Raw genomic sequence first — 25705 nt, 5'->3', positions numbered from 1 at the left:
AGTCTGACGCTGCGTCGGAGCCGCTTGATAGCAGTTTCACGTGGCTCCTGAAGAGGCGTGCCGAGCATGAGCGAAGAGCAGTGACTGGACAGGACTGGACTTTCAGTTAATAACCAGGAACAATGCTCAATCGCAAATGGCAAACAAACGTGTTTTCCTCCGTGCACCCCTTGAACTACGACCCAGTCAAACCTCAAGTGGAGGCTCGGCACCGCCGCTTTGCTGGCCATCCCTCTTCATAGGGTGGGAGGGCTCTGAATTTTTTACCTAGAGTAGGCGCGGGACAAGCGTACAGGTCCGCGCAGAAGTAAACGGAGCACGGGAGCGGTGGCCGAACTGCATCGCTGCGACGCGTATGGCCGCCGACGGGAACCATGGAGCGCCGGTCAAAGAGTGTGTTCGCACTGCCCCCGCCGCCCTATCTGATATGTTTAATCGCCGCTCTGCTGGCGTGTCATGCTCGGCGAGACGGTCTCCAGAAGGCATCGCTGGGCTATACAGGGGCGCTGGTTGCATTGCCGCTCGCAGGCATCAGCGGCGACCGAATCCGTTGCTCATGAGCTGGACGAAGCTGCACGCGCCCGGAAACGTGCCTTGTTGCGCGCTGTAAAGGGCGGCATAAAAGTGTAGGCCGCTGCGGTTTGGCATAGCATGTCATTGCGCTATAATTCATTGTAAGCCGGCAATAAAATTTCCATGTACAATTTAGAAAGCACAGTCGCAGACATTTTCGTTGTTAGGGAACAAAATCTCGCTTACGAGATTTCTTCTTTAATTTTGGGTTTGTCCCAAGTTATTGCTGCCGGTCAGTCCTGGTCTGCTCGGAAGAAAGGGAAATAAACAAATGTCCATGCGGTGGAAATTCCGTATTAGAGAACACCGTAAAGAATAAGTACAATCGTTTCCTGCTATTACAGTGGGCCTCATAGGGCGCACATTTTGTGGTGGCATTAAAACCGACGTTCTTATTTTTAACGAGCACCTTATATTAGTTAAGAAAGTGTTGCAGATTTAAATTAAACTCCGTATTGAATTGAAAGATGGCTTCACCGCATGACTTGAAAGTCTTACAGAAAAGCGCCGTCAAGGCCCAAAAATGATCGATGACGAGTATAGTCGTCATAACCGATGGCGACCATACTCTTAATCAGTTAATTTGGTACAAAATCTTATGGCGGCTATCGTCGTCAACCGGAGCGAAAGGGTTAATGAAACAACGAAATATGCGCCCTATGAGGCCCGCTGTAATAGCAGGAAACGATTGTACTTATTCTTTACGGTGTTCTCTAATACGGAATTTCCACCGCATGGACTTTTTTGTATTTCCCTTTCTTCAGTGCAGACCTGGACTGACCGGCAGCAATAACTTGGGAGAAACCCAAAATTAAAAAGAAATCTCGTAAGCGAGATTTTTTTCACGAACAATGAAAATGTCTGTGAATGTGCTTTCTATATTGTACATGGAAATTTTGTTGCCGGCTTACAATTAATTATATCGCAATGACATGCTATGCCAAACCGCAGCTGCCTACACTTTTATGCCGTTCTTTACAGCGCGCAACAAGGCACGTTTCCGGGCGCGCGCAGCTTCGTCCAGCTCATGAGCAGCGGATTCAGTCGCCGCTGATGCCTGCGAGCGGCAATGCAACCAACGCCCCTTTATAGCCCAGCGCTGCCTTTTGAAGAACGTCTCGCCGAGCATGACACGCCAGCAGAGCGGCGATTAAACATATCAGATAGGGCGGCGGGGGCGGTGCGAACACACTCTTTGACCGGCGCTCCATGGTTCCCGTCGGCGCCCATACGCGGCGCAGCGATGCAGTTCGGCGTGGTTCGGCCATAGAGAAATAAAAAATTAGAAGAGTGGACACACGGGCTTATCGCGGCCGAGTGGCCTGACTCGCGCGCCGTCCGGCAGTCGGCGCAAGTGGTAAAAAATTATATATTTAAAATAAACTAACACACAATATTATACTTTTAAAATTTTGTTACACATTAGACTACACATTTTTATTTGTGTAATAAGTTGAATGGCTGTCAATGTAAATTTTTGTGGCTTCTTTGCGCCAAGCCTGGCCAAGCCGCAAGCGCAAGCCGCCATTTGGCTCTTCCGGCAGCGTTTGCACGTGCGTTTCTGCAGCCTCGTGCTAACCTCTGTTGTTGAGAAGGAAACGCCTAGCGCTTTATTTGCGACATCGGTTTTGCATCCTGAACGAAAGGTGAGACTTTCTTTTTTAAAGTGCTGGTGTGGCGTATCATATTTACGTTTCCTTGTACTGCAAACGCTGCGAGCACTGAGTAACCTCAGGGAATGAGGCATAGCTAGTGCTGCGTCTTTAAGATAAGCGCTTTGGAAACGCGCCGGAAAGGCGTAAGACACCATTTTTTAGCTGGACGTAATGGTATTTTAGGCTGGTTGTGCAGTTTTATCTAGCGCTGAGGGATGCCAGCGGTACGCGCCCGTCGTCGCACGTAGCGTTTACGTGCCGCAAACGACGGCTGTGAGTTGCGGAAGTGGCCGGCCGGCCGGCGGTCCGTAGGCGAAGCAGGCGTTGTGCGCTGTCGCTGCACTGAATTACGTGAGCCGCAGGCTGCGTTGTATTATACTAGCTAGCCATTGCTAGCTTGGCCAACTGTTACTGCTATTATGGCCGTGATGCGCTGCAAAGCCGTCCGGGCTAACGTACACGGCGAAGTAGCCGTATCTGCATTAATTTGGCTTATCTGGGCATAACCAGTAGCCGTACACTCATCGTAAGTTTTACACATGGGTGCATACCAAGCTGCCTGCGTACAAAGCGAACCCGCTCGCCGACGCCGATAACGCGCGCTCGTCGCTTCGCTTTGGCGCGCCAGGTACGGTAAAAACGCGTCTTTCGTCGGCAGATAACAGCTTTGCTCGAGGCGGGGTGAGTGGGCAGTGCATTGAAACCATCAAATTTGGTCTTCGTTCTACATCGTATATCAATTCCGGTATCGCAGGCATTGCATACAACTGTTCCACACTTGCCGTTTTTTCAAGCGTTTGCTCTCTTTTCTCTGGTCATATTTTGGCTAGTTTCATTAAACACGTATTGCGCAGATTGCACCTATTCAGTCGGAACTGTGTGTTTCTTGTCATATCTTTTTAAGGCATGGCCTTTGGCGGTCAGTAGTACTCAGTACGACGCTCACTGCTGCTTGCCATGGTGCCCACACAGCGCCCAAATATACTTTCGCCAGGTGCCCGTTCTCGGGATGCGTTTCTTTCGCGAGCCCGTGGGGCAACAGGTTTGTTTAACGTTCAGCTCGCTCTCGCTCTTTGTCCTGATTTTACAAAAAAGACAAAGGGATTCAGGCTATGTGAGCAGCGTTATCATTCTTGTTAACCCAAACAATAGGTGAATTGCATTAAGAATGTGCCTAACCAGTGTTGCGAAATTACAAAGACCCATATTTTAAGTGTTGCTAATAGCTTGACCGCATGATTGCTGAATAGAATAAGAGAACTTGTGTTTTAAATAGGTGGCATGCACTGGAGGCAATACTTGAATACTAGTTGCAGTGAAATTTACAGACTATTCGCATATCATCTGTCATTGCAAGCAGTTTGTGTACTATATCACCTATCACCTGTGCAGGTCTACAGGTGCCCTCAAGACAGAGCCAACCAGCCAGCTGCATTCGTCATACCAAACATGGTGCAAGCACTTCATGAATCGTGCCCTCACAGGACTCACAGAAGTGGCCGTGCCAACTGTTCTCCCAGAGTTATTCAGTTGTATTGATGACTGCCTGCAATGCTTCTTGCTACCTCATTGATGCTTCTGATGGATACCGCAACTGTATTCCATCTATTGAACCTTGCCATTAGCACCTAAAATCTAACGCAAGTCTCGGCACTCAATAAGGCGTGACCACTGAAAAGACTATCGTTGACTCAAGGAACAAATGGTTTTTTATCACTGACATGCCTCATATCATTAAAACCACTAACAACAGCGTATACAGTCTCCAAACTCCACTCGCAAGTTATTGTTGCTGCTAGTTGTAATATTGTGAAAACAGTACATTCAGAAAAACCCTTTTACATTATGAAGACTGCCAGGGTAAGAGGTCATGCTAAATGTCGTTTGTCACCATATGTGCTGCCTGTTGTCGGACTGGCCTAGATGAAGAGAACCATGCTGGGACCTACGTTGTCAAATGCTTATGGGATTCTGTAATGTGCCACCATTGTCTCATACACGAGAAGCATATACTGCTTCCCTGTTTCTTATATTAAACTGTTCGTATTGACAGCGGAAGGCATGAATTTGTGTGCCTTAATCGAGCCTGGAACCTGTCGGTTGACTACGTGCGCGTACCTAAAATATCCCCGCCTGGCCCTTTGCCTTTACTGGGAAGGCAACGCTTTCGTAAGGTAACCCGGCTTCTTGGGAAAATGCACCATTGCAAGAAACCAATAGTAAGGTGATTTTTTTCCTCTTAACCTTTTGCGTGTGCATCTCCACATAAATGGGATTTCTGTTCAATTACTGATACTGATTTGAAGTTGCCCCGAGGCAATAGATCTCATTAGCGTTCATCAAATAAGCGAGGCCATCAAAGCTAAAGTTTTTCCCTTCTTCCACATCCTAACTGGAGAAATATCCAGACTAAGAAAATTATCTGCGGAGATAGGGGTTGTAAACAGTTGCAAGTATCCGAGTGTCTAGATTATGTTATTGTTGATATTTTTGTATGACTGCAACAGCGCACACAGTCTGAGGGTGTCGTAGATACAAGTAAACCTGTGGATGGCTGAGTTTCTGGGTTTTCTGCATTTTCAATTACCGTGGAGAAAAAATCCTTTGTGTGGTTGTGATACCTTTACTTGTGCATTTTTTTTTCATTCCTGGAAACGTATTTTCCTCTCACTACTGTGTATTGTCTCTGTTGTGTATTACTCACTGTTTATTATTATATGTGTGTTGCAAAGAATGATGACAATTTGAACTTGTTCCGTTTAGTGCCATGCAATAAATATTTCTTCATTTATGGTGTGTCTCTTTTATGTGGCTCGGCAACATGTGAACACGCGACAGAATTCTTAACCAAGTGTGAATGGTACTGTAAATTGCAATTTCACGTTTTCAGAAAAAAGTTTTTTTTTTGTAAAAGTATACGGGCACTAAGCCTGAGAATGATATATTCAAATAAACACTAATTATTGCATGAAAGCGTCCGAATACCGTACCGATGCCCGTCGCTATGAGCAGCGCTTTCCAGTCCTTCAAACTACCCGCCAAAATCGGTGTCCGCGAAACCGAAACCGAGAGTGAACGTACGAAAGTATGGTTAGTAGTTTGGCTCTCCGTCCGCTCGGTGCGCTACACTACAGTACAGTCATTCGGCCGCAGGGCTCTATGGGAGTGTCCACTCTTACCAGTATTTCTTTCTCTATGGTTCGGCCTAGGGTGCCTCGATGTGCGCCCGCTCGCATCGAGGCACCCTAGTTCGGCCACCGCTCCCGTGCTCCGTTTACTTCTGCTCGGACCTGTACGTCTATCAAACTCTTCCAAAGCCGCCATCTGCAGCGGCCTGTACGCGCCATACGGTGGAGAGCGGTTTTTCGCACTTGATCTCACCCTCCCTGCTCTCTGCGCACGCGCCCCGTCGTTATAGCAACAGAGGCGCGCCGTCTGCTTCTAGGCCGCCGCGGCGCCAAATTCAAGCCGGAGGGCGTGGTGTTGTCGCACGCCGCAAGTCGAAACGCGCCATCGGAATCGAGAAACGTCCTCGCCGCCTATCCGATCGCGATAAATAAGTGCGAACGCAGAGCGTGAGGCATTTGGCGCATTTAGATCAACCTATCGACGACTATCTGATCAGACGATTCGTGTCAAATTTTGATATCCGCTGAGTGTGGCTAGGCTAATCGGCCCTCTTTCTAAACGCCGTAACCTTTCTGTCTACCTGTAAATGCTTTTAACTTCTATATCAACGGTTACAAGCCAATTCAATAAACGTTACAAGCCTTTTTAACTTGAATAAAGGTTACGGCTCAAGGTCTCGTTGAACGTAAAGGTTACTTTGCGGCGAAACAGCTGTAACCACTAATTTTTAACGTCTAAACCGAACTCGTAACCTTTGCGCGCCCCAGTTCCGCGAGCGCTTCACCACGTGATCAATCACGTGACCTCAGTCTTGTCGGGAAGCCGCAGGTTGCCGCGCGTTGTGTGCTGCACGTTTCTTCCCGCGCTCGGCCATGTTGTGTTCGCGCAACGTATAGAACTTCAAAGTCTTCTTCGTGCCCCGGTTCATTTCGCGCCGTCCTGGAGGTACCGGAAGGTAAGCATGACTGGTCATATTCATTACATAGAGCAATACCAACAGCTGGTAAACTTTTAAACCTTATATGATGGCTTAAGTGCGATGAAAGTGCGGACAACGACCGGAAGGCGCGGAGCGCCAAGCTTTTGTTGACAACGCAATAACTGAGCTGTCAATCAGCGCTTAGTCGTTTAGCTGTTTCGTGGCCTGGGTATCCTTCAGGCCTTAATTACCATGCATGTTTTGTCGTATACTCTATAAATGTGCATACATGTTTAAAAACAAGCAATCTTTTCCGCCTCGCGTCCTAGGCCATAATGACATCCATGAGAAACAGACGTGTGGGGTGTCCAGCGAGGGCGATGCGAAGAAGATTGCGAGTGCTTAGGGTATGCAAGTAGGGTATGCAAGATTATCGCAAGTAAGGGCCCGAGTCCTGGGAGTTCAGTTACTATTTTCTCCCAAAAAAGAAGCCGCAAACATACATTTATTTCCTTGGGGTTTATTTTACATCTTAGTATCATAGACCCTGCGCTCATAGTTACAAGTTCTTTTTGTTTGTTTTTAACACAGATGGAGGTGCCCGAAGACGTTGTTTTCATCATCATCATCATCATCACCAGCCTATCCACGCCCACTGCAGGGCAAAGGCCTCTCCCATTATTCTCCAATTATCTCGGTCCTGTGTTAACTGTGACCAATTTATCCCCGCAAACCTCTTGATCTCATCTGCCCATCTAACTTTCTGCCGCCCCCTGCAACGCTTGCCTTCTCTAGGGATCCACTCTGTTACCCTTAATGACCAGCGGTTGTCTTGCCTTCGTATTACATGCCCTGCCCACGTCCATTTCTTCTTCTTAACTTCTACTAATATGTCTTTAACACCAGTTTGCTCCCTGACCCACTTCGCTCTCTTCTTGTCCCTTAATGTTACACCTATCATTTTCCGCTCCATTGCCCGCTGAGTCGTTCTCAATTTAAGTTGTACCCTCTAATGGCGAATTCCATTGGGCGAACAGGAGCAAGTGGAGCGAGCAGCCAGAGCAGCACACGGGAGTAACGGGGACGTGTGCTTTCGTTCCGCGAATGAAACATTCGTGCTGCTCCGGGAGCAGTGAAAAGAGGGGGAGGGCGAGATGTCAAGAGTCATGTGACCAAACGTTTCCCGCGCTCGCTTCCCGGAGCATTTCGCGCGCTCGTGATGTCCGCACGCAGTTATTCATCGCCAGTTTTGCCAGATACGTGCCGGTGGTTTTGTGTCTGCCTTCCGCATGGCGACGAATGAAGAAGCCGAGCGGTTGTTCATGTTCCTGATGAAGGGGTCACCATCGTGTCTCCCAAAAATTAGCTGCGAACGATAACAGCGTCCACCGTCTTTTCCAGATACGACTCTACCTTCGGTCGCTGCTCCGGCGGAGTGAACAGGTGCTCGAACATAAACTCATGCAATGTCAAATCGTCGTCGTCGTCGTCGCTGCTGCTGCTGTCCGATGATGAGCTTGCGCTTGAATATGTGGGGCTTTCATCATCTAAAAGTAGCAGCAATTCCTTGTCCAGACGGCCGTGCTTAGCTGCTGCCGTACGCACTGAGCGACTACCGGGGCTGCTGGATTCCGCCATTTTTCCTCCGCCACCCGGGGATAAAACCAGAAGTGACGCAAATGAAGTCATGTGACTTCCTCGGCGTTCCCTGTTACTCCGCCGCTGGCGACGGAGCACCGACAACTGCTCTCGGCTGCTCTCGGTGCCAAAAAAGTGCTCCTCCTCGACCAATGAAACACAACGCCCCTGCTCCTGCCCGACCACTGGAAGACGCCAGTACTCGCGACAGCACTTTGGGTGCAGTTAGAAGTGCTCCTGTTCGCCCAATGGAAAGCGCTATTAGTGAGCCTCCAAGTTTCTGCCCCGTAGGTGAGTACCGGTAAGATGCAGCTGTCATACACTTTCTTTTTCAGCGACAATGGGAGGCAGCTATTCATTATCTGAGAATGTCTGCCGTATGCACCCCACCCCATTCTGATCCTTCTAATTATCTCTGCCTCATGGTTGGGATCTGGGGTCACAACTTGGACTAAGTAGATATATTCGCTTACCACTTCCACTGCCTCGCCACCTATCTCAAACTGCTGTGCTGTCCCGAGGTTATTGATCATTACTTTAGTTTTCTGCACATTAATTTTCAGGCCTACGGTTCTACTCTCTTCGCCAAGTGCGGAAAACATGCTTTGCAATTCGTCCCCCGAGTTACTTAGCAAGGCAACGTCATCAGCAAATCTGAGGTTACTGAGGTATTCTCCATTAACCCTTACTCCCACCTGTTCCCAATCCAACGTTCTGAATACCTCTTGTAAGCATGCTGTGAATAACATTGGAGAGATTGTGTCTCCTTGTCTGACACCCTTCCTTATAGGTATTTTACTGCTCTCCCTATGGAGGATGATGGTAGCTGTAGACCCATTGTAGATATCCTCCAGTATTGTTACATAATGCTCATCTACCCCCTGGTTCCGTAATGCCTGAATGACTGCTAGGGTTTCGACCGAGTCAAATGCTTTCTCATCATCTATGAAGGCTGTATATAGGGGTTCAGTATACTCAGCGCACTTCTCTATCACCTGATTGATCGTGTGAATATGGTCCATTGTTGAATAACCTTTACGGAACCCTGCTTGTTCTTTAGGTTCACTGAAATCTAAGGTTGCAGAGATTCGGTTAGCGATTACCTTGGTAAATACCTTGTAGACGACTGACAGTAAGCTGATCGGCCTGTAATTTTTCAAGTCCTTCATGTCGCCTTTCTTATGGATTAGGATGATGTTCGCGTTCTTCCAAGATTCCGGTACCATTGCGGTCATTAGGCATTGCGTATACAGGTTTGCCAGTTTTTCAAGTACAATTTCTCCGCCATCCTTCAAGAGGTCTGCTGTTATCTGATCCTCACCAGTCGCTTTGCCCCCTTTCATTTCTTTCAAAGCCTTCCTTACTTCTTCGGTCGTTACTGGTGGGATGTCTATCTCCTCTGAACTACTGTCTCGTTCGGCATTATTCTGTATGTCCCGGCTACTCTGCAGATCCCTATAGAGCTCCTCGGCAACTGTGACTATTTCATCCCTATTTGTGATGACATTGCCTTGCTTATCCTTAAGTGCATACATCTGATTTTTCCCCACGCCAAGACGTCTCTTCACTGCTTTCAGGCTACCTCCGTTCTTTACAGCGTATTCGATCCTCTCCATATTATACTTCCGTATGTCAGCTGTCTTCGCTTATTGATTAACTTTGAGAGCTCAGCTAGTTCTATTCTGTCAGCTGCGGTGGAGATTCTCATGGTTTGCTGTTTGCTGATTAGATCTTTCGTCTCCTGTGAAAGTTTACCAGTATCCTGTCTAGCCATAGTGCCCCCGACTTCTACTGCAGACTCCGTGATAATGCGTGTAAGGTTGTCGCTGGCTTCCTGTGTCGTAAGCTCGGCTTCCTCGTTAAGGGCGGAATATCGGTTCTGCAGCGTGATCCTGAATTCTTCTACTTTACGTCTTACTGTTAGCTCATTTATCGGCTTCTTTCGTACTAGCTTGTTGCGGTACCTCCTCAAATCTAGCCTTATTCGAGATCTTACCATACGGTGGTCACTACACCTTACCCTTCCGAGCACTTCCACATTCTGCACGACGCCAGGGTTATCGCATAATATGAGGTCTATTTCATTTTTGTGCTCCCCTTTCGGGCTCCTCCAGGTCCACTTCCGACTCTCCCGTTTACAGAAGAAGGTATTCATTATGCGTAGGTTATTCCGTTCTGCAAACTCAACTAGTAGGTCCCCCCTGCGATTTCTACAGCCCAGACCATAGTTCCCAACTGCCTTGTCTCCAGCCTACTTTAGCATTGAGGTCCCCCATAACTACGGTATACTGTGTTTTTACTTTAGCCATTGCCGATTGCACATCTTCATAGAAGCGTTCCACTACTTGGTCGTCGTGGCTGGATGTGGGCGCGTAGCCCTGCACTACCTTGAGCTTGTACCTCTCATTGAGCCTAATTACAAGACCTGCTGCCCTTTCGTTAATGCTATAGTATTCGTCTATGTTGCCAGCTATGATTTTATTGACTAGAAATCCCACTCCCAGTTCTCTTCCGTCCTCTACACCACGGTAACATAGGACGTGTCCATTTTTAAGCACCGTAAAGGCTTCACCCGTCCTCCTAACCTCGCTAAGCCCTATTACATCCCATTTAATGCCCTCTAATTCCTCGAACAACACCTCGAGACTTGCTTCGCTAGATAAGGTTCGCGCGTTAAACGTTGCCAGGTTCAGATTCCATTGGCGGCCTGTCCGGATCCAGGGATTCTTAGCACCCTCTGCTGCGTCACAGGTCTGACCGCCGCCGTGGTCAGTTGCTTCGCAGCCGCTGGGGACTGAGGGCCGGGGGTTAATTGGCGTATTCATGGGAGGTTGTGGCCGTTACTACACCAGGGTGGCCAATCCTGCTCTGGTGAGGGAGTGCATTGCCGGCAATGTCGCCGGGGTCAGGCCGCACCCCAAACCCCTTTGTGCAATTCCATCAATACGCGGATTTTTTTTAATCCGGTGGGAATTGTCCGGAACCGGGATTTGAACTGCGGTCCTTCTGCACGCGAGGCGGGTGTTCTACCTCTACGCCATCGCTGCTAACGTTGTTTTCAACTCGCCCCATATCTACCTTTCCTCGGAAAAGATTCTCGTCCACGGCGGCAAGCCACACGAATTGATTCGAGTCAATGGCACAACTGAAAATGCGCTGGTCATGTGCCTGGCGGTCTACTACTTAAAGAACCTAAACTATCCCCGAGCCCTAGCGCAGCCACTGATCTTCCTGCAGAAATCTTTGCGGCCTAGGGACAGCGTCCCTAGGGGCCTTATGAACGGAAAGCTCAGGAGCCTGCTAGAAAACATTAAGCAGTAATTCACAACGTGATCTTCCGAAATCAAAGCGCTAGGAGCGTATGCATATGCAGGACGAATAAGAAAGGAGCCACGATCTTGTTCACTAACGTTATGAAAATAAATTTCCGTCTTTCTTTTTACACTTTGTGGTGAATGTTTTTTATTACTGGGTGGTTTCTGTACGCGCAGTGTGTATACTATGTGCAACTTTGACACAGCTTAGCTTTAAAAATACACGCCGCACTCGAGTGAATCTAAAGGCAAAAGGTTGTTTACAGGACACGCATCTGAGCCTTTGTTCAGACTATGTGCACAGGCTGAGACGCGTGTATCGAAAGACAATGTGCGAATTGTTCCAGCGATGTACATGACATGACTTTTTTATTTGTATGCGCTGCGCGGACCGCGTACGCATAAAGGCATGACGGGGGGGAGCAGGGAGAGGAAAGGGCGTAACTTCTATGTATACAGGTTTCAGCCCAACTCATAGTAAAGGTTACGTGCTAACGGTTACAGCGTAACCGATAAAGTAAAGGTAACAAATTTTCAATATTTTAACCTCTATTAGAGGTTACGGCATTTAGAGTGTAGCATCGGCCCGAGAATGGGCTGGGCATCGATTTCAAGAAATAATCAGATTACTCGACAGGTATTACTGAATTAATTGTGATCGGCTGGTGCCAAAAACTATATTTTGTGTTCGAAGTCTTTTTTTTGCATGGGGTCTTCCCCGCGGTAGAGACAAAATCACATACATTCTTGAATTTGAAGGCAATATATCGCCCATGTGTGTGGTTGTACAGATGGCGCGCTGAACAGATCCTCGCGTCGTAAAGGTGGCTGGCATATGGGGGGTGGAACGCGTGCTTAGTGTCGCTGTTTCTCAGAGAAGCAAACACGGAGTCTCGTCATTGCCACTTCATACGCGTGGTTCTAATTATGACATTATAAGAGCGTGCTTTATTATGTAAGGTGACTGCGGGAGATAATCAGGAAGCTTGATTTCTGGTTTAAAGCACTCGAGCGATTAAATAACAAGAAGTTTCATCGCGATTAATGCATTAATCGATCAATCGGTATAGTACTGTATCACTCGCCCACCTCTAGCTTTCACCACAATGGTCGCTTGATACCATCGACGTTCTTGGCTTTCCACTCTATCCTGGCCACTTCCCAATGCAAGCACGATATTGTCATCCTTTGTTTTGCTTGTCCTGGTTTCATACGATGAAGATATTCTGTTACAAGTGTGTTGTGTAAGAGAAAGAGAGTTGTGGTAAGTTGCTCAACAAGCAGGATTTTAGATGTGGTCAGTGTCATAGAGTTACCAAAGGCAACATTCCGCATGCCCGCAGCTGTTCTGGTGTATAGTCATTAGCGATTCAGTAGAAGCAGCTGTCTGTTGTGATACATTTGCATTAACTGTGTGCTCTACGCATGTATATTCCACAAAACTGGTCTTATTTGTCACATCTAATGAATATGTGCCATGCTTTGCTATTGGCAATTTTATCTGTCATAAATTTTGGTGCAACGCTTCTGTTTCTGAGAAACTGGCGTCACACTAGAGAGGCCGTTCTGGTAAGTTGAACAAACGGGCTATCAGTGTAGGCAATGCTGTGGTGTCACTAAAGGAGGGTTACATGCCCTTGGAAACATAGTGGATTGGCGTTTTGGTGAGAGAGTCAGTAGAAGCAGCCGCGTATTGTAATAGCTCAGTTAGTAGTGCATTGTTTCTATCTTTTTCAATATTGTGTATGTCATGTTATATTTCATTTGTGCAGCGTGCCTAGGTTCACACGAAACTGCTCTAATAGATTGGGGTAGTTTTCAGGATTTCTTGTTTGCTGTGAGCACCATAATTTGTCATCTAAATATTGTAAACCTAGGTCGTGCTTCTGCAGAGGTCCTATACGTGTGGGGTGTACCTGCATTTTACTCATGTAGTTCATGATTAAGTTCACACTGCGCAACGGGATGAAGACAAAAGAGGGCACAAACGAGCGTTTGTGCCCTGTCTTGACCTCGTTCCGTTGCGTTGTTAGAACTTAATCATGAATCCGTTTAGCTCGCCCAGCTTTCTGTGATTCTAATACTCATTGAAATGTATAAACCTTTTTTAACAAGTTGGGCTGGTAGACGCCTCACTTTCTTTTTTTTCAGATTTTCCTGATGAGTACAAGTTTCTGAACTTTCTTGGGATATTGTTTCGCAAGCTGTTTAGTAAACAAATGCACCGCTAGAAATGCAACATCAAAAAATAAATTGTTTCTGGTGAAATCGCCCTGCCTGATATCAAATAAATTTAATAGGCAATTTTACCCTTGCTGCATTTTTTCTTGCTGGACATTTCAGGATCAATCAAGCAGTACACACTATGCATTGTTTGGATACCCTGCATCAGTAGCCCATATGTACGAATTGAGGAATAATGAAACTAGGTAATCATCAATTGCATGACATCTGATCATTGAAATACACTATCAGACGCCACATCACAGGCTTAATTGTGTGAATACATTTTTATTAGAAGGATAGTTGATGAATCCTGGGCTATAACCAGCCATTCCCTCATGAAAATGGTTACCAGGATTTAATAAACTTGTTATATAGATTGCTCAAAAGAGTTTTATAAACTTTTTGTCAACATTCTATAGAATATTTCTATTGAGTTTCCATTACAAATTGGCAACCGCGTTTTAATTAAAAGTCTGTAGAGCCAAGTCAGTAGACCTTATCGGTTTTGAATGGAGTTCCTTATGAGTTTCTTATGGGGTTTTTATAAAATAAATTCAACAAGTTTCCTATGCAATTCTTACTGAGTACAGTCGCAACAGCCTGTTGCATGGGAGTCCGGTTTGAATACAGTTTCTGGCGAATGTTTATTAAATTTATTACAATTAATTTTTATAAAATTCTTATTGAGTATAGTTGTAACATCCTGTTGCGTGTGAATAAAGTTTGAATAGACTTTTTGATGAGTTTTTTTAAATTTCCCTGCATTAGCTTTCTTAAAATTATGTTTGAGTATGGTCGTAACAACCTGTTGCGCCTGAGTCAGCTTTGAATAGAGTTTCTGACGGGTTTCTATTAAATTTATCTCAATTAGGTTTCTATAAAATTCTTATAGTGCCCAGTCATCACAACTTGTCGCATAGAGCTAAGTCTGAACCGAATGTGTGATGAGTTTTTATAAATATATCTCTATTCGCTTTCTTTAAAATTCTTATTGAGTATAGTCGTAATATCCTGTTGCTTAACTTTATTTCGAGTTTTTTCCTTGCACTACATTGCGTGCCATTTTTATTTAACTTTTGTTTTCTCTCTATTGCTGCTTTCCCGATTTCTCACATTCACTTCACTGCATTGTAATCATCCCCATCTGGCGTAGCAAGCACTGCCGCTAGCAGAGCTGACCTCTCCAGCCCACATTAAAGAGCTCTCTCTCTCTCTCTCCTGCTGCCTGTGAGTCAGGTTTTCTGGCAAGTTTTAACAGAGGAGCTTTGTAGGGGCTCGAACTGTCCGGCGGTGACGTCCGCCATCCAAGGCGCCACCGCTACCAAGTGCTCCCAAGACGTAGTGATGGGACGTCCATCGCGCGATCTTGGCTGATGGGGCGGGGCAGGCGGCGCAATAGCAGCCCACACATATGTACCGATAAGCTACCAGACCTCCGTGGGTGGGCTATAGAAACCCATTACAGAGTCTATTGAAACTCAATATAGTGAAGGCAATAAGATGCTTGCTGCGTCTTCTTTATAAGAAGTTTATTGCCTGTCTAATGACCACAGTCCACACATTACGAGTTCGATCGACCCTATAGAAAAGCAATACAGAGTTTGTTAAAACTCAATATAGGGAAGGCAATAAAATTCATGTTGCATTTTTGCAATGAACAGGCAATTGATTTTACATTGGCCGCAGTATTTAAGATTAAGATTTGGTTTACCCTATAGAAACGCAATATGAAGTGTATTAAAACTCAGTGTCTTGAAGGCAATAAAATGTTGGTTGAGTTTGTGCAATACAAAGTTTGTTGACTTTTTAACGAGCACAGTCTGTAAGCTACGAGTTTTAATTGACTTTTTATTGACTCTATGGGAACTCAATAGGGGGTCTATTAAAACTCAACGTCCATTTTCATGAGGGTTATTTTTCAATAAAACATTTCCTTATTGATTAGCATACCTCAGATCAGTGAATGAGTGACTGAACCAAAAAGAAATGCGTAAGAACCCTCCGTGTTTTGTGTACAATAGCAGCGAGTACATTATTTTTTAGGACTGCCGTTCTTTTGGAAAATTGAAATTTACGACGTAAACACGCGGTGTTTGGACGCGTCTCTTTGAGAGCGTTCGCGTAAGTGTGGTGCCGCATGCTTCCTGTTGGTGGGGGTTATAAAGGATCCAAAAAACAACCGCTGGATGAAGCGTATCTTGCCAACAATGACAGAGTTAATTCCCTTTCCACGAGCATCTTTCCTTGACGAATCAAAAAACAAATAAAAATGCGCGCTAGGCGGGAAGCACGCGCAAGGCATTCAACCCTGCAGCATACTGGGTGTATGTTTGCCTTCTTCTTACAGGTTTTATTTATTTATTTATTTGTTCGGTAGGCCACTATTTAGGCCCAGGCAGGAGGGTCAGCAAAATAGCAAAAAAAAGACTAAGCAACAGGGACTAGCATTGTTTCCGACATCAGAATACATCAAACTACAGTCGATAAAACGCTTGTCTATAACAAGGCTTCTTGTACTTCCGGCCCTGTACGGTGTTGGCTTGAAAAAATTTATTCCGACCACTTCAGTACCCACAACTTGTTTTAAAGGTGTCCTGAAATACCTTCCGCCGATGCATGGATGTACATGTACCCAAATAAAGCAATGTATTTGCAATCTCCTCCCGCAAGAATTTTGTTAAAGCGATGAGTATTAGCTGAGAAATCGTAAATCAAAAACCGCGCATTATCGTCGCTCCGCGTTTCCTCCTCCTTTCGACTTACTCTCCGCTGTTGACGGCGCGCGAGCCTTGCCTCCCATGATGCTGCGCTCCGCAGCGGTGACGTACTTCCGCTATTGCGCTGCTCAGACTGTCGTCTGCTACGGGCAAGCTTTGTTGACACCATGAATTCCGCACTCCGCTCAAGGCTGGAAAAGCGAACGAAAAATCTGGCCGCATGTATGCGGCGGCCTGGCCTTGCCCTTTCGCGGTGTACGTTGCTGGCGGCACATGACTTTCTATCGGCGGCGAACTCGCAGCCACACGGGGAAGGTCGTGCGCTCGTTCCCTTGATGCACCGCGCACTGTTTATCCAAAAAGCGCCGTATCAGATGTGGCCCCGCTGGTGCCGGGTCTTATTTTGCGGCGGTGGTAATTCCTGCCGGCGGCATGTGAAAAAGTCATATTAAACCGATACAGAACCCGTGCACAAAACGCTTCAATCATGTGACCAGTTCAGCTTGGGGCGACGCGTGGTGGAGAGCGGCAACGTTGGCAAAACATGCTCCGCCGCGACTCTGAGCTTTCTGAGCGCTGGAGCGAGCGCCATTGCTTTAACAATCTCAAACATCGGTTGCCTTGGCAACAAGGCACAAACCGCTCCAGAAGTCAGTTACGGTTGCCTGATCCCAGTTCAGCTTGGGGCCCCACTTCGCGACATGTGGGCACTGCAGGCGTACCACTCACTCCCATTGGGAAGTGCGAGATGCGTTTGGCATTACAGGAGGCGATGGTGTGTGTGTTGTGGACGCCTTTGTTTCGCGATGAAATGCGACGTTGTGCTTCTGCGGGTGGATAGTGCTTCCCATGGTCTGGATTATCTTTCTCGAGCGACGTACGACTCAACCTCGCATGGGGTATGTGCAGTGTGCGTGGCTAAAAGCCATCTCGGCTTGTGCGCCAGAGTTAAAGGGGCCCTGAAAGGCATTTTGAGCACAATCGTTAGATTGGGTCGTCAAGGTCATCTGGGCCAAGTATTACTCTTTTAAGCGCAGCGGAAAGCTCACACTTTCGTGGCAAAGTTTGTCGCTTTTTTCTCACCCTTTCCTTCGTGTTTTGGACGCCGCCATCTTCACATGTCTACATCATCGATTCCCAGATGTTCGTCATGAGCTAGACATCCTGCTATTGGGCGGCTTTTTCACGCACTTCCGGCAAAGAGATGAGTCGTCTGCTCAGCGTCGGCTCGCCGGCTGATCTGCCAGCGGAGTGTCGGAGTGCTTGGGGATTTTACGACAAACGAAACAAGTGTAAAACAAACGCTTAACCGTTTGTATTGAATGCAACAGGGCCATAACACGACATGGATATTCTCTTACCTGAGTACGTTCCGTAAAGAAAGCGTTGAAGCCCCGTGGCACTTCTTTCTTGCAATCACAGAGAACGCCCTGAGCCGAATGCCCGGGTTTGACGGATATATTTTATTCCACTTCAAAACAATCCAGAGATGTGTTTCGAACGAACACAACGTCACAACATGCGTTGCAAGTCTGAACCGCGATTGACAGACGATACGTTGCCTCCTCCTGCCCGTCGTAAATTCGGCCCGTAAACTTGAGCTCGCGACTGTGCGTCCATCTTCCCGCAACCATTATGACCCTAACCCTGCTTCCGTAGCCGACGTGCTGCTGTTCGTGCATATGCAACCACGGGGCACATAATCGCGTATATGGAACTTACATGTACCACGCTCCGTGTTCCGCAAGCAACGCTCCCTAAGCGTCACTGCCACTATAATGCGAGCGGGGGCACCCAGGTGCTAAGGGAATTTACGATGACTAATATCTTTGCTTATTTCGACCGCCTTGAAAAGCTCCTCGCGGTAGGCCATCCTGGGACACGGAATTCTCACAATTAAGGCAATTTGGAAGCCTTGAAGAGAATTTTCGCAAAGCCCGTTTAAGTCTATAGTTTCTGAAAAAAAAAATACGCTACAGAAAAAAGTCACGATGCAACCGCTTGGGAAAGTCCGCATTATGTGAAAGGAATATATATTTAGCATACAGCCTACAGCATAGAAGCAGGGACGATTCTAGCGCTAGAGTAAAGGCTTACTCAAGACCATGCGATCCATCCTGGAACTTAAGGGAAGGGTACATATTTGCGTTATCTTCGTAATTGGCTTGGCTTGAAACGTTCTACAAAGTGTGAAAACAGGGAAAATTCATTTAAGTTAACGCACAAGCAATAAATAGCCCATGATCCAAGAAGCGAGCATTTTGCGCATGTGGCCGCGAATGGCTCCTAACCATACGGGAATTCGAAGCACTGTATAGGAGCGTGTGCTTCCCATTATAAGTTCAAGAAAAGGACCATGCAGACAAGCGCGCGCGCGCACGCACGCACTGTTTTGTTGTGAGCTAGTTGTGCTTGTTGTGAGGTTTGTTTTGTTGTTTTTTGTTTCGCGCCCCGCTAAAGAAATCGGATGAAAAAGATTTTCGGTTTCTTAGTAAATGGGGATGGGGGCGGGGTACAGTATGTAAACACATCGAGGAACATACCGGACAATCTCTAACCTTGTCCTCTCTCCCAATTATACAGAGTATGGCGTCGCAGGACAATTTGCGCCATCTGGTCAGGAGTTGCGGAAGCAATGAACTAGAAGCGCGTTTTCTTGCAGAATTTCTGCGGGCACGCCCAACGCGCATAAAACTTTCCGTCAATGTCACCTCTAGAAACATTTCTTTGTTGAGCATTACCAGATAACTATCATCATCGGCAATGCGGAGAGAGTGAAAAGGCTAGGCCAAGAAGTGTGAGGGAAAGCGGCGTGGGGGCCAGGAGCCCACGGGCAATTGTTGGGATTGCGCGCCTCAAGAAAAAGAAGCGAGGTTAGGGAGGTCCCGGGAATCGAACCCGGGACCTGTACACCGCGAAACCGGCAACCTAACCACTGGGCCACCCCAAAGTCTTGCGGGGTGCGGGCTTACAGCGCCGGAAAACAACAACATGCGCAGCCAATCGGACAGAAAAAAAGGTTGTGTTGGCCCGTAGTGCAGAAAACCTACAAAGAAAAAAGGCCAGATATGTATTTTAAAAATAATTTGAGCCATATGCGTCAATTTTGACGCTAAAAAATAAATGCACCTAACAACGAATTTGGGCACCCCTAGCGTGCAAAAACCATTACATCTCGCCTTCCCAGGCCACCTCATTACGGGACGGGAAGGAGCACACAGGTTTGAGACGTTAGAAATCAATAACAAAAGAACGAAAAAAGCATAACCTAGCCCCCCCCCCCCCCTTCCCCCCCCCAAAAAAAGTAAGGACAACAGAAAAAAATAAAAACCGCTGTCGCATGAAACAAAAAGTGATGAACTCGGGGTTAAAACGGTTCCCGTGGTCAGAATATAATCTGGGTCCCTCGCGTTATAAACCGTATTCTATGCGATTGCGTTCGTGGCGGGATCTCTTGCGTGCTATTTTCCTCGCCAGTTCACGTGCGTTCGCGCTTGAAGTGTGGAGCACCGACGCCGAGTTCGCGAAAACGGTTGACGTGGGTTCTAGCGCGTGCTGGCGCGGTATACACTTCGTAAAAGATGTGAAAGCCTGCGGACAAAACGATCCGGGCCTGATGATGATGATGGTTGGATGTTTATGGCGCAAGGCCAACTGGGGCAAAGAGCGCCAAGACAATAGTCATATATGAGGGGTGAAACCTGAAACACTACGAAAAGTCAGCAAAAACACAAGTAAAATAACAAAACGACAATGAGCATGGCTGGTGTATAGGGCCAGGGAGTGATCACGCATGGTATGAAATGAGGTCTAAAAATTGAACTTCTTCTAAATATTTAAAAACGCACTTGATAGAAAACATGGGATTGTCAGAGAGGAAAAACGCTGGGTGTAGTGGGACGTGTAGTCTGTATAGCTGTGGGAAGTGTTTGCGTCGTGTTGTGTGAAGTGCGTTGCATTGAATGAGTATGTGAACTACAGATAGGGCATCTCCACACCTGCCACACTGGGGTCTTGAAGACCCCGTGAGGAGATACGAGTGTGTGACATGTGTGTGCCCTATCCGTAGCCTAGCAAGGGCAACTTCTGTGTATCTGTTGCGTGTGTCAGTGGTGTATGGTCCCAAGCGTGGTTTTATAACGTGTAACTTGTTATCTGTTTGTTCACTCCAGTGTGTTTGCCATCTGTTGCGAAGTTGGTGTCTGATGTGTGGCTTCATGTCTGTGTATGGCACTGTTGCAATGTCCATTGTATTCAAGAGTGTAGCTGCAGTGGCCATTCGATCTGCAGTTTCGTTCCCGGCAATTCCAGAGTGCCCTGGAACCCAACAGAAAGTTACTTGAAGGTTTGATGCATATGCAGACATGATAGCCTTAAAAACGTGATTGATGACAAAGTTTTTAGAATGCTTTCCTGATGCAAGTGCTTGTACAACGCTAAGAGAGTCCGTGTACACGATGGATTTTACGATTTGATGTTGGACTATGTGATTTATTACCATTAAAATACCGTATGCTTCCGCTGTGAATATACTGCTACAAAAGTTCATTGTTTTACTGACGTTAAAGTTTGGCCCATGCGCAGCACAAGCCACAGCAGTTGCAGTCTTGGACGCATCGCTGTAAAACTCTTCACAGCGGTACTTATGCTGCACAAACAAGAAATGCTGCAGAATCGCAATCCTTGGTGACCTGTTCTTGCTAAACTGCATAAAAGACAGGTCACATGACACAGGGCGGAGATGCCATGGTGGAATTGAATCAATGATGGGCGTCTTGTGAATGCCTGAAAACGAGACTTCAAGCTCAGAGGCTTCTTCTCGCACTCTTAGATGAAACGGCATGGAGATTGATGGACGATTTAAAAAGAGTTTCTGTGAGGATGCATCATTAATGGTCGGAGTAAAAGGATGATTTGTCATAGACATGATTTTTGAGGCATATAAAACGTCCATGTACACCCTCTGGTGATCTAGGGACCATTTATTGCATTCTACATAGAGACTTTGGACAGGGCTAGTGCGAAAAGCACCACATGCGAGGCGTAGCCCTAAATGCAGCAACGGGTCCAGCATTTTCAGTGCCGTTTTTGTTGCGCACCCATATACAACACTGCCGTAGTCCAAGCGGGATCCCACTAGGGCGCTATAAACCCGCAGAAGGAGTTGCCTGTCTGCACCATATGACTGGTGAGAGAGAACTTTGAGAATATTCATAGTTTTTAGGCATTTTTGCTTAAGATGTTTCAAGTGTGGGACAAATGTTAGCTTGTTATCGAATATTATGCCTAAAAACTTGTGCTCCTTTTTAACAGGAATTGAAACGCCATTCAGAGTAATATCTGGGTCCGGATGGATCCCGCGCTTTTTGGAGAACACAACACAAGAACTTTTTCCTGGATTGAGTTTAAAACCATTCTTGTCGGCCCAGCTGGCAAGTTTTTTAACACCAAGCTGGACCTGACGTTCACAGATTGACATATTACAAGATTTAAAAGATATCTGTACGTCGTCTACATACATAGAGTAAGAAATGGTAGGTGGCAATGCCTTCCCAAGAGAGTTCATTTTAATTATAAAAAGAGTACAGCTTAGAACTCCACCTTGCGGCACGCCGTTTTCTTGCACATGAATCCTTGACAGTGCGCTACCAACTCTCACGCGAAACGTTCTGTGAGACAGATAACTAGCCAGAGTGTTGAGCATATGGCCCGAAGCACCGAAAGACTTCAGGTCACTGAGGATCCCGTAGCGCCAAGCGGTGTCGTAGGCCTTCTCGAGGTCGAAAAACACAGTTACGACATACTGTTTATGCACGAAGGCATCCTTAATATACGATTCAAGAGCTACGAGTTGATCATTCGTGGATCGCCCCGCCCTGAAGCCTGCCTGGCTGCCCTCGAGAAGACCGTTGTACTCAAGGAAGTACACGAGCCTGCGATTTATCATCTTCTCGAAGAGCTTGCACAGGCAGCTCGTCAGGGCAATAGGACGGTAACTTGAGGGGGACGACGGGTCCTTTCCCTCCTTCAAGAAAGCTACAACTATAGCCTCCTTCCAAGAGTTTGGAATGTGCCCCGAAAGCCAAATCATGTTATATAGGTGTAAGAGTGTTAGAAGAGTGTCTGCGTGCAGGTGTTGTATCATTGTGTAAGTGATGTTGTCTGGGCCTGGAGCTGAGGGTTTACATGTGCTCAGAGCAGCCCTCAGCTCATGTAGTGAAAACAGGGAGTTGTAAGAAGTCTGTGATTTGTTGTTGTCATGTAGGGACTTCTTTTCACAACAGGCTTTATGTTTCAGGAAAGTGTTCGTGTAGTGTGCTGAACTGGACACGTGTTGGAAGTGTTGTGCGAGGGTGTCAGCCTGGTCTTCGAGTGTGTCCCCTGTTGTACTGACCAGGGGCAGGCTGTGTGTCTGTTGTCCTTTGAGTTTGCGTATACGTGTCCATACTTTCCGTGTGTCTGTGTAGGAGTTTATTGATGTTATGAATGTACGCCAACTCTCTCGTTTTGCCTCACGGCGCACACGTTTTCCGTATGCCTTGGCCCGTTTGAACAAGAGGAGGTTTCCTGACGTGGGGTACCGACGAAGGATACCCCACGCCTTGTTCTGGGCCTCTCGCGCCCGCCTACATTCCTCATTCCACCACGGCCTCCGCTGGTTGCGCGGGGCACCAGAGGCGTGGGGAATGGACTTTTCGGCGGCGTCGAGGATGTGCGCCGTGAGCAGTTGCGTAGCTTCTTCAACGTGTAGGTGTCCTATGGATGTGTGGTGTAGTTTGGATGTCTCTGTAAATGTATTCCAGTTAGCTCGTGCTTCATTGAACCTATTATGGGAAGATAGACTGCATGGGCCTTTACCTATATATGTGAGTGAGGTGGGGCAGTGGTCACTGCCATATGGTTCAGTGCCCACACCCCACTCGAGAAGAGGAAAGAGAACTGCAGAGCCAATCGCCAAGTCAAGATATGAGTATGTGTTGTGTCCCATGTTATGGTATGTAGGCTGTTTATTGTTGAAAAGGCATGCTCCTGAAGATGTAAGAAATTTCTCTATCAGGCGACCTCGGGCATCCGTGCGAGAAGAGCCCCAAAGAGAGTTGTGAGCATTAAGGTCACCTGTAAGAATGTATGGTTCGGGCAGCTGGTCAACCAGTGCCTCGAAGTCAGAGGTTGAAAGTGCAACATCAGGAGGAATGTATATGGAGCATACCGTTATCAACCTATTAAATATTATTGTTCGAATTGCCACAGCCTCGAGGACAGTGTTCAGAGTGACAGGGTGGCATGCTAAAGATTTTCGGGCAATTATGGCCACACCCCCAGAAGAGTGCGTGCAGCCATCCCTGTCCTTTCTGTATATCAAGTAACTGTTCAAGAAATTTGTGTTCTTGGAATTCAGGTGTGTTTCCTGAACACACATTACACTTGGCTGATTGGCATGCAGGATCTCATACACGTCATCAAGATTATTCAGAAGGCCTCTGCAGTTCCATTGAACAATATTTTCTCTTCCCATTATGATGTGTTCGGAGCTACTGGACTGTGACTATTTATGTAGGGTCTTTTGGGGCTTGGACTCTTGGAAGGGGTTTTCTGGCCTTCTCTACTGACCTGGACGCCGCAGCCCGTTCCTTCCGCTGGGATGGAAGCCGGCAGGGCTCGACGTCCATGTCGTCATCTGAAGGCAAGGGGGTGACCAGTGGACTGGGCCCCCTTGACTTGGTACCCTGTCGGGTGTTCTTTGCCTGCGCCGCGGGCGGGGCAGGCGGTGGAGCTAGGATGGGCGCTGCTGTGGGCCCTCCCGTCTCCATCTCCCTGCCCTCAGGTGTCCCTAGGGCAGGTGAAGAGGAAACAGTGAGAGCGGCAGAGCTCCCAGCGGCGATTCCAATCGCCACATTTGCTGGAGTCGCCACACTGGGCGAGTCCTGACACCGCTGGACTACCGAAGGCAGTCCGGCAAGAGGCGGGGCCCCCGCAGCCTCTACAGGTGTTGTAGAGGCAGCAGGTGGCTGCTCAGCTGGGGGCTGGGACAGCAACACATCAGCAGCAAGGCTGCACTGTGTCGCTGTGCTGACCAAACGCCGCCCCAGCCCCCGGCGGGCAGCGTCTGCATAAGATGTAGCCGAAAGCAGCTTGTGCTTTTGGCGTGCCTCAGCAAAGGTGATGTTTTCTGTTACTTTTAGTTGTAGTATTTCTTTTTCTGCTTTGAATTTTGGGCAGGTTCGCGAATAAGCAGCGTGTGGACCACTGCAATTCGGGCACTTGACTGTGCTGTTTGGACAGTCATCCGACGAATGGTCAGACTCTGAACATTTAGGACAAGTCAGCTTTCCTCGACATGATTGAGTTCCATGGCCGTATCGTTGGCATTTAAAGCATCGCCTGGGATTAGGGACATATGGTCGTACATTGCAGCTTAGGAAGCCCACTTTGACCTTTTCGGGTGGGGTTGTGAAGTCAAATGTTAGGACAAGATGCTTTGTTGGGATTTCTTCATTTGCTCTGCGGATTACAATTCGTTTGACAGAAGTTACTCCTTGAGGTTGAAGCGCCTGAAGAAGTTCCACCTCTGTCTCAGACTGTAATTCCTTTTCTGAGATTACACCTTGAGAGGAGTTGAGAGTTCTATGTGGAGTCACAGTAACAGCCAGGTCAGCCAAGGTGGTCGGTTTCAGGAGGTTTTCGCTTTGATTTTTTCTTTTTACTTGAACAAGCAGGTCACCGGATGAAAGCTTCTTAGCATCATAGTCTGAGCCGACAACCGACTCAATGCATTTAGCCAAAAGAATGACTGACTTCTTGCCAACAGGGGTGTCCCCTGTGGAATGAACTACAAGATGTTTATAGAAATGTTCTGCCTTCTCTTTAGCAAGTACTTCGGTGCGGCCTCTTTTGGGAGGCCGATCATTGGAGGGGGGGGTTTGAGAAAATATCATACAGTATGTATAAAAGCAGGGAGACGGGGGTACTTTCTCCTTTGACGTTACCCTGGTAGTCAAAGAGGTCCCGGAGCTCCCTGCCTGGTAGACAGGCAGGGAGCCCATCGGCCGGAGCTTGACCAAGGCTCCGACGGCCACCGTTACAGGTTTCTACCCTTCACCTTAAAAACACATCACCACGGTAGGTCACAGCTTATGTTGGGGGGCTCGGGGTCCGCGGTATCGCCAGTACCGTCACCATGAATACTCAAGGTGCCCCGTGCGGGGCGATCCGGGCCTGCCAGTCATAGAGAACTTTCAGCGGCAAGTCGGAAATTCATGTGAGTTTCAACAGCCGGGTCTCCGACGAAGAAAGAGGACGCGCCCGCTCTGCTGTTTCTCCAGCGTTGCACCAGTAGTGCAAGGTGCGCCATTTTTTTTACCTACTTTCACATTACGGCAGAGCCAAGCTCAACTCAGTCAAGTTTTGTCGCGGAAACGCTTAATAAAACAGGAGAAGACGACGACATTCCGAAAACGATATTGTCACGAAGCCAAGGACGACGCAGTTGTCTTGAAGGAGGAACAAGTTTATTGGAGCGAACTTGTGCTCCCC

General features: G+C 47.3%; 1 protein-coding gene and 1 long non-coding RNA gene across 2 annotated transcripts in view; one reads left to right on the top strand and one right to left on the bottom strand.

Moving 5' to 3' along the window:
• Positions 1–25705, bottom strand: part of LOC144160159 (uncharacterized) — a 114972-nt gene that overhangs the window by 68539 nt on the left and 20728 nt on the right. The gene's annotated exons all lie outside the window — the stretch shown is intronic.
• Positions 2095–5019, top strand: LOC144175654 (uncharacterized). Its single transcript, XR_013323667.1, has 2 exons — positions 2095–2219; positions 3621–5019. It is a non-coding gene; the product is annotated as an uncharacterized LOC144175654 (long non-coding RNA).

Source organism: Haemaphysalis longicornis, unplaced genomic scaffold, assembly GCF_048455015.1.
Source record: "Haemaphysalis longicornis isolate Haplotype H1 unplaced genomic scaffold, Haemaphysalis longicornis Haplotype H1 scaffold_1, whole genome shotgun sequence".
Lineage (NCBI taxonomy): Eukaryota > Metazoa > Arthropoda > Arachnida > Ixodida > Ixodidae > Haemaphysalis > Haemaphysalis longicornis.
The sequence above is the reverse complement of the archived record's forward strand: the minus strand, read 5'-3'. Positions and strand labels throughout refer to the sequence as shown.